The sequence below is a fragment of the Enhydra lutris genome, unplaced genomic scaffold (assembly GCF_002288905.1).
Source record: "Enhydra lutris kenyoni isolate GAN:26980312 unplaced genomic scaffold, ASM228890v2 scaffoldscaffold26, whole genome shotgun sequence".
In the NCBI taxonomy this organism is placed as follows: domain Eukaryota; kingdom Metazoa; phylum Chordata; class Mammalia; order Carnivora; family Mustelidae; genus Enhydra; species Enhydra lutris.
In genome coordinates this window covers 24,169,553-24,177,617 of record NW_019154110.1, presented here as the reverse complement: position 1 = coordinate 24,177,617, position 8,065 = coordinate 24,169,553, and positions in this window count along the sequence as shown.

The window sequence follows — 8,065 nt, the reverse complement described above, 5'->3', positions numbered from 1 at the left end:
GGCCGCGCGCCTCCGCTCGCTCCCGGCCCGCCCGCCGCCAGCCGCCGGGTAAAGTCTTAGGTTCAGGGAACAAAGCCTGGCTTGGTAGGGAGCTTTTCGCTCTCTCGCTCCGCGCGTATTTTCCCTTTCTTTTTCTTTCCGTGGCCCTCGGTTGTTACTCCTGAGCTCTCCTTCCGCTTGCCCTTCCGTCTCGGCCCCGGTTCTCCAATTCTCCATCCCCTCTGCCCAGGTCTTCTCTACTCTTCAACTCCGAGGAAACTCAAAGAGGTGGAGATCAGAGGAAGGGGCGCTAGAACGATCGAGAACTATGTGGGCCGCTCGCCCTTCCGTGTCTGGGGGGTGCTGTTTGGGTGGTCGCTCGTGGGCTCTGTCTTCAGAGGCCCTTCTGGACGGTAGACACTCTCACATGCAGACATTTGTTCATTACGCAAATATTTATTGAATGCTTACTATGCGCAGCCGCTGGGATAGAGCAGTGAACAAAACAGGTATTGATTCCTGCCCTCAGGGAGCTTCCGATCCAGCTTATAGACTCAGGAGGGCGTGCAAAGGGACTGGGACCCCTTAAAGGCACACCGAGGCACCCACAGACACAAACTTACCCCCAGCCTCATCCAGCCACACCACCTGACTCTCCCAGAGAGACATAAACCCCAGGTCCGGCCCCCCGCAGGCACGCTTAGAGACCCACGCCAGTTAGAGACCCACGTTTACGGAAGTGCCCGCAAACAACCCAGTTACACTTGACCTCTAGGCACGTACATAACCAGAGAACATACACTCACACACAGCTCCCCGAAAGGACTAGAGCCCCTGAAATTGGGTCTGGGAAGAAATGAGGGGCGTCAGCCCGATGGCTTTATCCCAAGACCAGAGTGGGCCAGGGGGACGCAATCTGACCCCTCCTTCCTGAAGGGGGGCGGACGCCCTCAGGGACCAAAGGTCACACTCCCTCAGCGGGAGGTGGGGTGGCTGAGGGGAGAAGACAGCCCTGAGGGCTTCAGCGACACTTCAAAGACCTCGCGCCAGGGAACGCTTCCTGCGGGGGAGGGGCCCAGGGAGAGGAGAGGGGAAGACCGGCATGGGGACTTGAGGGTGGGAGGAGGCTGCCCCCCCATTCTGCGCGCTGCCCCCCTGACCGACTCTTCCGCCGGGACCGCCTCCTTTTCACCAGCACCTGTTCAACCGGAACATCAAGGGGCCCGGACCCGCCGCCACCCCTCCCTTCGCGTCTATTTAGTACCTTTCATCCGGGAAGGGGGGGGTGGTGAATCCCCGCCCAGGAGTGGGGGGAGTAGGACGGGGGAGAACTTGTCCTTGACCTGGTCTTTGGCGTCAGGGATTTACTCCCTAATCCCAGCGACACTGGCGTTTGGGGAGGTCGGGGAAGCTAAACTCCGGACTGCAGCCCTCCACCTCCCCTCACTCCTGCAAGGGACCAGAGAATCCCGGAGGGCTGCCAGGACGTAGAAGCTCTGTCTAAACGGGCGCGGCGGGGAGGAGGCCTGTCTCCGCGGCTTCCGTGACGGGGGGAGGGAGCCGAGAGCTAGAGATTTGTCGGAGCGGGCCAGAGGACCGCGATCCCTACGAGGACTGCCAAGTGCCGGTATCTTGGTCGGCTTTGTGAACTTCGCTCATACGAAAAGTTAAGAAACAGAAGAGAAGTGTCACTTAGGAGTTTCTAACGAATTACTTTTCCTGACAAGAATAAAACTTCAAGAAAATCAAACGCAAAAAATGTCAGCCCTAACCATGCACCAGTTTCGGAATATTTGAATATTTGCTTTCGGGACCGACCGCGGCCGAAGTGGCCCAAGTGGCCGAAGTTTCGGGTTTCGCAAGATGAGGGTCACTCGAAGGCCCATCGGTCCCTGCATCCAGGGGTGGGCGACGTGGGGCGGCCGAGGCTTTGTCTCTGGTTCTCATACCATGCGGGTGACCGCCCGAAGATTGTGAGGTGAACGCGCGATGATACTTGTGCGTTTATTAAGTGTATTAGGAACTGTTTCGTTTAATCCTTCCCATAACCCTTTGGGATGGATGTTAATATTCCGTTTTATAAACAAATTAGCTGAGATTCTGGCGGATGAAGTGACTTGCCCTAAGTCACACAGCCTGAAAACGGCAGAGCAGGGACTTGAACCCACTCTGTCCTCCGCTAGGGCTCGGGTTCCGCCACCACGCATTGGTCAAATGCCTGTGTTGATGTCCGCCCATCACAAACGCTCCCTTCCGAGGTCTGGAGAAACCCGGTTCTGCGCGGGTTGGGCTGGATTCGCGGCGGGCACTCCGAGGGCTGAACTGTAAAGCTTATTCCCGGTCTTCCAATATTTCCCTGAGAACCTACTATGTGCTTACCCACTCCCACCCCACCCCCCCAAAAAAGCAAGAGTGGGACTCAGCCAACAAGTGGTTCAAGTCCGTCTTGCTCTCCTTGGCGTAACTGCGCACTGATTTGGGGGTGTAACGCTGATCTGGGCTGTGCAGTTTTCAGCGACTGACTTCACCTCTCAGGCTCAGCTTGTCCTTCTTATATGGGACGTTAACTCCCTCTGGCAAGTGTCATAGTGAAAATCTAACGAAAATCCTTTTGGAAAGCGCTAAGGCACACAGTAGGCACTCAATCCCTGCTCTCTCGCTCTCCTCCCGCCCCTCTATGCGTGCCAGGGCAGCGCGTTCCCGCTCCCGCTTCCCGCCTCCGGCATCCTCGCCCGACTCGCGTGTCCCGCGGCTAAGGGACTGGGGCAGAGAGGACCAAACAGAAAATTATTTCCGCCCGCTCGGCCCGCCCCGCCCCGCCCCGCCCCGCCCGTCCCCGGAGCCAGAAGGGGATTGTGGGGCCGCCGCGGCCGCCGCCGGAGCCGAGCGGGGCGGAAGCGCGCGTTGCGCTGCTGCTCGGGCCCGACCGCGCCGGCCCCCGCACCTCCCGGCCCGGGACTGCGGGCTGTGGTCGGGGCGGTCCCGGGGCCCGAGGCGGCTGCCACCGCGCGCGTTTCCACGAAGCCTGGCTCTCTGGTTCCCAGAACCGAGCGGGGGAGGCTGAAGAGTGTTGAGGTTTCGCTTCTGCTAGCCGGCCGGGCGCTTGGTTTCGCGGGTCCCGGGGGCTGGGGGCGCGCCCTCGGGATTAGAAAGCCCCGGGCTCCGGGAAGGAACTGCGCCGGCGCCCGCGGGTTTGCGTTGGGTTTGCGTCTCGCTTTCCCTCCCGAAAGCAAAGCTTCTGACCTTGGGGCGTTCAGAGAGGTTAAGTTATTTTCTCGAGGTAACCCAGTCTGTAAGAGGCTTCAGGTGGTTTCCTGCCGGGTAGGAGAGCCTGGCGAGGCCGAATAGAAGGAGAAAGGCTGGGGCCAGAGAGACGTGGGTTCAAGACTCAGCCTAGCCACTTACTGGCTTTGACCATCGGTTAGTAATTACTACTCCGCGACCCTCAATACCCCCATCTCAGAATGTGATCGCTACTTCCAACCTTAGGGCTGATGTCAACAGTGACACTGTCAAGTGTGGGGCATAGGGAAGGGTGTTTTCCCCGTCAAAGGTTATGTTCCTGCGGTGGTCTCTCCAGCAGGCCTGCCTGGGGTGCGAGGGCGGGTATACAGGTTCTTTCCTAAGTCAGACATCCTGTGCAAGAGGGAAAGAAGCTCGATTTAAAGGGGAACTGGTGGGAGTTAGGGGATTCCCCAGGCATTAGGCGGCCAGCCGTCATGATTATTGTAAATAGTGACTCTGCGTGGTGGGATTTTTGGCTTTTCAAATCTTTCTACGGGAACAGCACAGTACTTAGTGTCAAATCCCGCCTCTGCCATTAGCTGGCAGTGTGACACACAGTCTGGCTACCTCAGTTTGCCAATCTGGAACATGGGGATAGTTGGATGCCCTATCCAATCGTGGGGGCTTTGGCAGCTCCAGCCAGCCAAGATCCCAAAGGATGCTTTAAGAGCTGTGAGTGAACCTAAGTGGTCCCTTTGATTACATTAGGTTGTAAGGGAACTTCCATTAGGGAGCTAAGATGGATTGGAAAGGAAGAGGTTCGTGGGGTGAAGTAGCCATCTGCCCGGTCTTTTCTCAGAGCTACCTGGAATCTAGTCCCAGCCCTGCCCTTGGGCAAAGCACTTGTCCTCTCTGGCATTTGGTTGGGTGACCGGATCTTGAAAATCTCCTTGCAGTTAACATTTTGTGGTTGATGACTTTGCTCCTGGGAAGTTTCCAGGCTGAGAGATGACAGATGAATAGCATATTTGCCCTGCTATGTTCCCCTTTTCCTCCAGTTCCTCCTGAAGTCTAATCTCCATTCCTCCTGTTATAGTTGCTGTCATAACAGAAGTTGAAAACGTTGTATTCTTCAGTCTTTTAGCAAACACTTCATTGAGTCTTCACGGATGGGCCACAGGAGAAACACAGATAACACCAAGGATGGTGGGAGTAACAGACATACAGAGAAATAACTTCAGGGATAAAAGAGCCGTGCTGGTGCTCAGGAACAGTGCTAATACGGGCAGGAAAGAAGTAATTGTGTTTAGGGAGTCAGAGAAGGTCTCAGCTGGGACCAAGTGGGTACAGGCAGATAAGAGACAGAAGAACATTCCAGGTGGGGTGGACAGCATGTTCAAAGGCACAGAGGTAGGAACCAGCAAAGTGTGTACTGAAGTTTGTCTTGTGCCAGCCACGGGGTGGTAGGTGTGGCAGGAAAACAGTAGGGACGCTTAGAGGGATAGCCTTAAGACAAACGCTAGATTAAGGGGACCTTGCATATTTGCTAAGGACTTTGGATTTAATCCCAAGGGCAGTGGGGAGTCACTAAGGGCTTTTAAGAGGTGCAAACATGGCTTGTCAAGTCTGGAGTTGGTTAGGATTGGGGGAGGCTGGAGGTTGGGAGATTGGTTAGGATAGCAATCCTCAACCTTTAAAATTCATGGGAATCCCTGGGGGGTCTTGTTAAAATGCAGATTCTGATTCAGTAGGTCTGAGGTGGGGGTCTGAGATCCATCATTTTTAACAAGCTCCCAGGTGATGCTGTATTGTTGATCCAAAGAGCACACTTGAACAGCAAGTGGTAGCAGACTTGTAAGGGCCCTGCGGAGAGAAGATGGTCTGACTCCAGCAGAGTGGAGGGGATGAGTGGAGCACTGGGGATGAGGATGTCAAGAAGGTGGGATCTTAAGACCAGGACTGGGACTGCTGAGTAGGGCAAGACCCCGGGGAATAACTCCCAGAGGGGCAGCTTGGGGATTTGGTCAATGGGGCTTTTCTGTCCACTCACTGATAGACCCCAGGAGTGAGGGCGGGGGGTGGAGCTGGTAAGGAGCCACTTTGGACACCCTGGCATTGCGTGTTTTGGGTACACACGAGATGCTCAGTAGGCAGTGGATGGTTTCTGTCTGTATCAGCAGAGTCTGGGCTGGAGGGACCCGGAGTGAGAGGGTCAGAAGGCTGTCCAGAGAAGCTGGAGCGTTCATGGAATTCGGAGAGGGACTTTTAAGAAGGAGGAAGTGATGCCAGGGATGCCATTGAGAGGTCCAGAGAGGAAAGGGTTCTGCAAGGAGGAGGTCCCTGGTGACCTCAGCCTGGAAAATTCCAGGCACCGGTGGGTGTGGGTCAAGCATGGATTGGAAGGCGAGAAGGGAGGGGTTAGTGGAGAATGTGCTAGGGGGACAGGAGGGTCAGGAGACAAGGATAGACACCTATGGTGAGTATGATGATAACGACGGCTCGTTTTTCGATGGAGCTGGTGTGCCAGGCACTGTGCCAAATTTCTAATGTGCTCCTTGCAACACCACTGAGGTAGGTTCTGTTCTCGTTCCCGTTTTATAGGGAAGGGAATGAGCTTAGAGCTCAGAGAGCACACAGCCAGCAGGTGCAGAAGCAGGACCCTGAACCCCGCTTTTAACCGTGGGGTGGGTCCAAATGATCAGTAAGAGGACTGTTCTGGAACTAGTTCAGAACTTATATCCCCTTCTCCCCAAATCTCTCCCTATCTGTGACACTAATTCACTGTCATTTGTTTAACCCGCCAGCATTTGTTGACTGCTGCAACGATGTGTGAGATAATGGGCCAGACTTGGTGACGCAGAAAGGATTGAAACAGGTTGCAGCCCTGCAGGCATTCAAGGTGGAGAGGAAGGGCTGGCTGGTGGGCAGGCAAACTGCACCATACAGTGTGACGTGTTATCGGAGGTGGGGGGGCTGGACCGCTCTGCAGAGAGCCCCGGAGAAGGAGCTCCAGTGTCTGCCCAAGGAAGTGGGGCAAGGCTCTTTGGAAGAGACAGGGTCGGAGCTCTGACTTGAAGGTGACCAGGAGTTTGCTGGGTCACCAGGTGAGGGGAGCACTGAAGGCGAGGACTAGCAGGTGTCCATGCTAGCATGAGAGCACCGCTGTGTTCGGTGGGGGGGGGGCATGTGTTCAGTGAAGGAGGAGTGGAAAGTAGGGCTGGTGGTGGGCCGAAAGGGGACATGAGGGCAGATGGGACCGGTGAGGCAGAAGGCACCTCACCTGACCCCTCCCCAGAGCAAGAGATCCCATGGAAGATGTTGAGCAGACGCAGGTGTTGCGAAGTCCAATGGCTGTAGGGAGTCGAAGGTCTGAGGGTGAAGGCAGAAGACGGAGTGACTTCTGAAATGATCACAAGTGCTGGAGTATCAGCTCCACAGAACAGTGATTTTTATGAGTTGTGTTTGCTGATGTATCCCCAGCCCGTGGATCAGCATCTGACACATAATGGGTGCTCAGTTAATATTTGCTGAATGAATGAATGAGTGAATGGATGAATGGTTGACCATCACTGGGAGTAAGGAAGAGGCTGTGTACTGGAGTGTGGGGACTGAGAAACAGGATGTGTAGAGGGTGAAGTAGAGAGAAGGGGGTGAGGGACAGTTGGTAGTCATGGACTGGGAGGGTGACTCCCAGGTTTCTGTTTTAAACAGCAGAGCTCCTGAGGAAGGGAGGAGGAGGAGCAGAATTGGGAGAGTTGACGAAATCAGATGGGGGCTTCTTGAACTGGGGGTCTGGTGGTCTGTCCCAGAAAAAGGTTGGATATGTATGTCACTTTAAAGAATATAAAGTGCTTTGGAAGCCTACGTAATATTCTGTCAACCTCTTCTGCCATATCCTTGATACTCTAAAAAAATATCAGAGACATCTTTGAGCATTGTCAGCAATAGACGGTAACCAAAGCCCTGGTGTGCGTGAGATCACCGTGGGAGGCTGTGCAGGTGCAGAGAGCAGAAGGCCAAGGCCAGAGGCATTTAAGAAGGGGCAGAGCGAGAGAAGCCAGGCAAAGAGCATGCAAAGTGACCAGAGATTGAGGAGGACCCCAGAGAAAATGGTGTCATGGAAAGGGGGGAGGAGGGATGGTAAGAGGGGCCTGTGCGGTGTAGGTGTCTCAGAGTGGGGCAGCTGGCCCAGCGGGGTGGAGGGGGTGGCAGTGGATTGCATGAGAAGGGGGCATAGTGTGAATTTAGACAACCTTCCTAGGGGCTGGGCTGTGAGCTGACGGGAGACTTGACAGCAGGGGAGGAAAATTCAAGTTCAGGGACGTGTGGCCCACAGTTTTCCGGGACAGTCTCCCACACAGGGCTTGGGTGGACCAGAGGGCACCCTGCTTCCCCATTCTTGGGGGGAGGAAGTGAAGGAGGAGACTGGTGAATGCCTGTATAAGACACTTCTGCTTGTTAGCCTCTACTCTTTGTAGAACATTTTTTAGTTCTCGGTTTGTCCCCAGTTTTATCAAGATATAGTTGCTCACTGTGTATTACTTTCAGGTGTACAACATGATTTGACATCTGTAGATATTGTGAAATGATCACTGTAATAAGCTTAGTTAACATCCACCATGCTCTGTTTCCTGAAATCAACTTTTTATGGAATAATTCCCATGTAATAAAATGCACACATCTTAACTGTGTAAGTGATGACTTTTGGCAAAGTAGCCACCATGCTGATAAAGACAGAGAACGTTTCCATTTCCCCAGAAAGTTCCTTCCTATCCCGTTCCTTCCTATCCTCTAGCCGCAGGCAAACACTGATGTGATCTCTGTCACGGTGGGTCATGGTGGATTCATTTTGCTGGCTCTA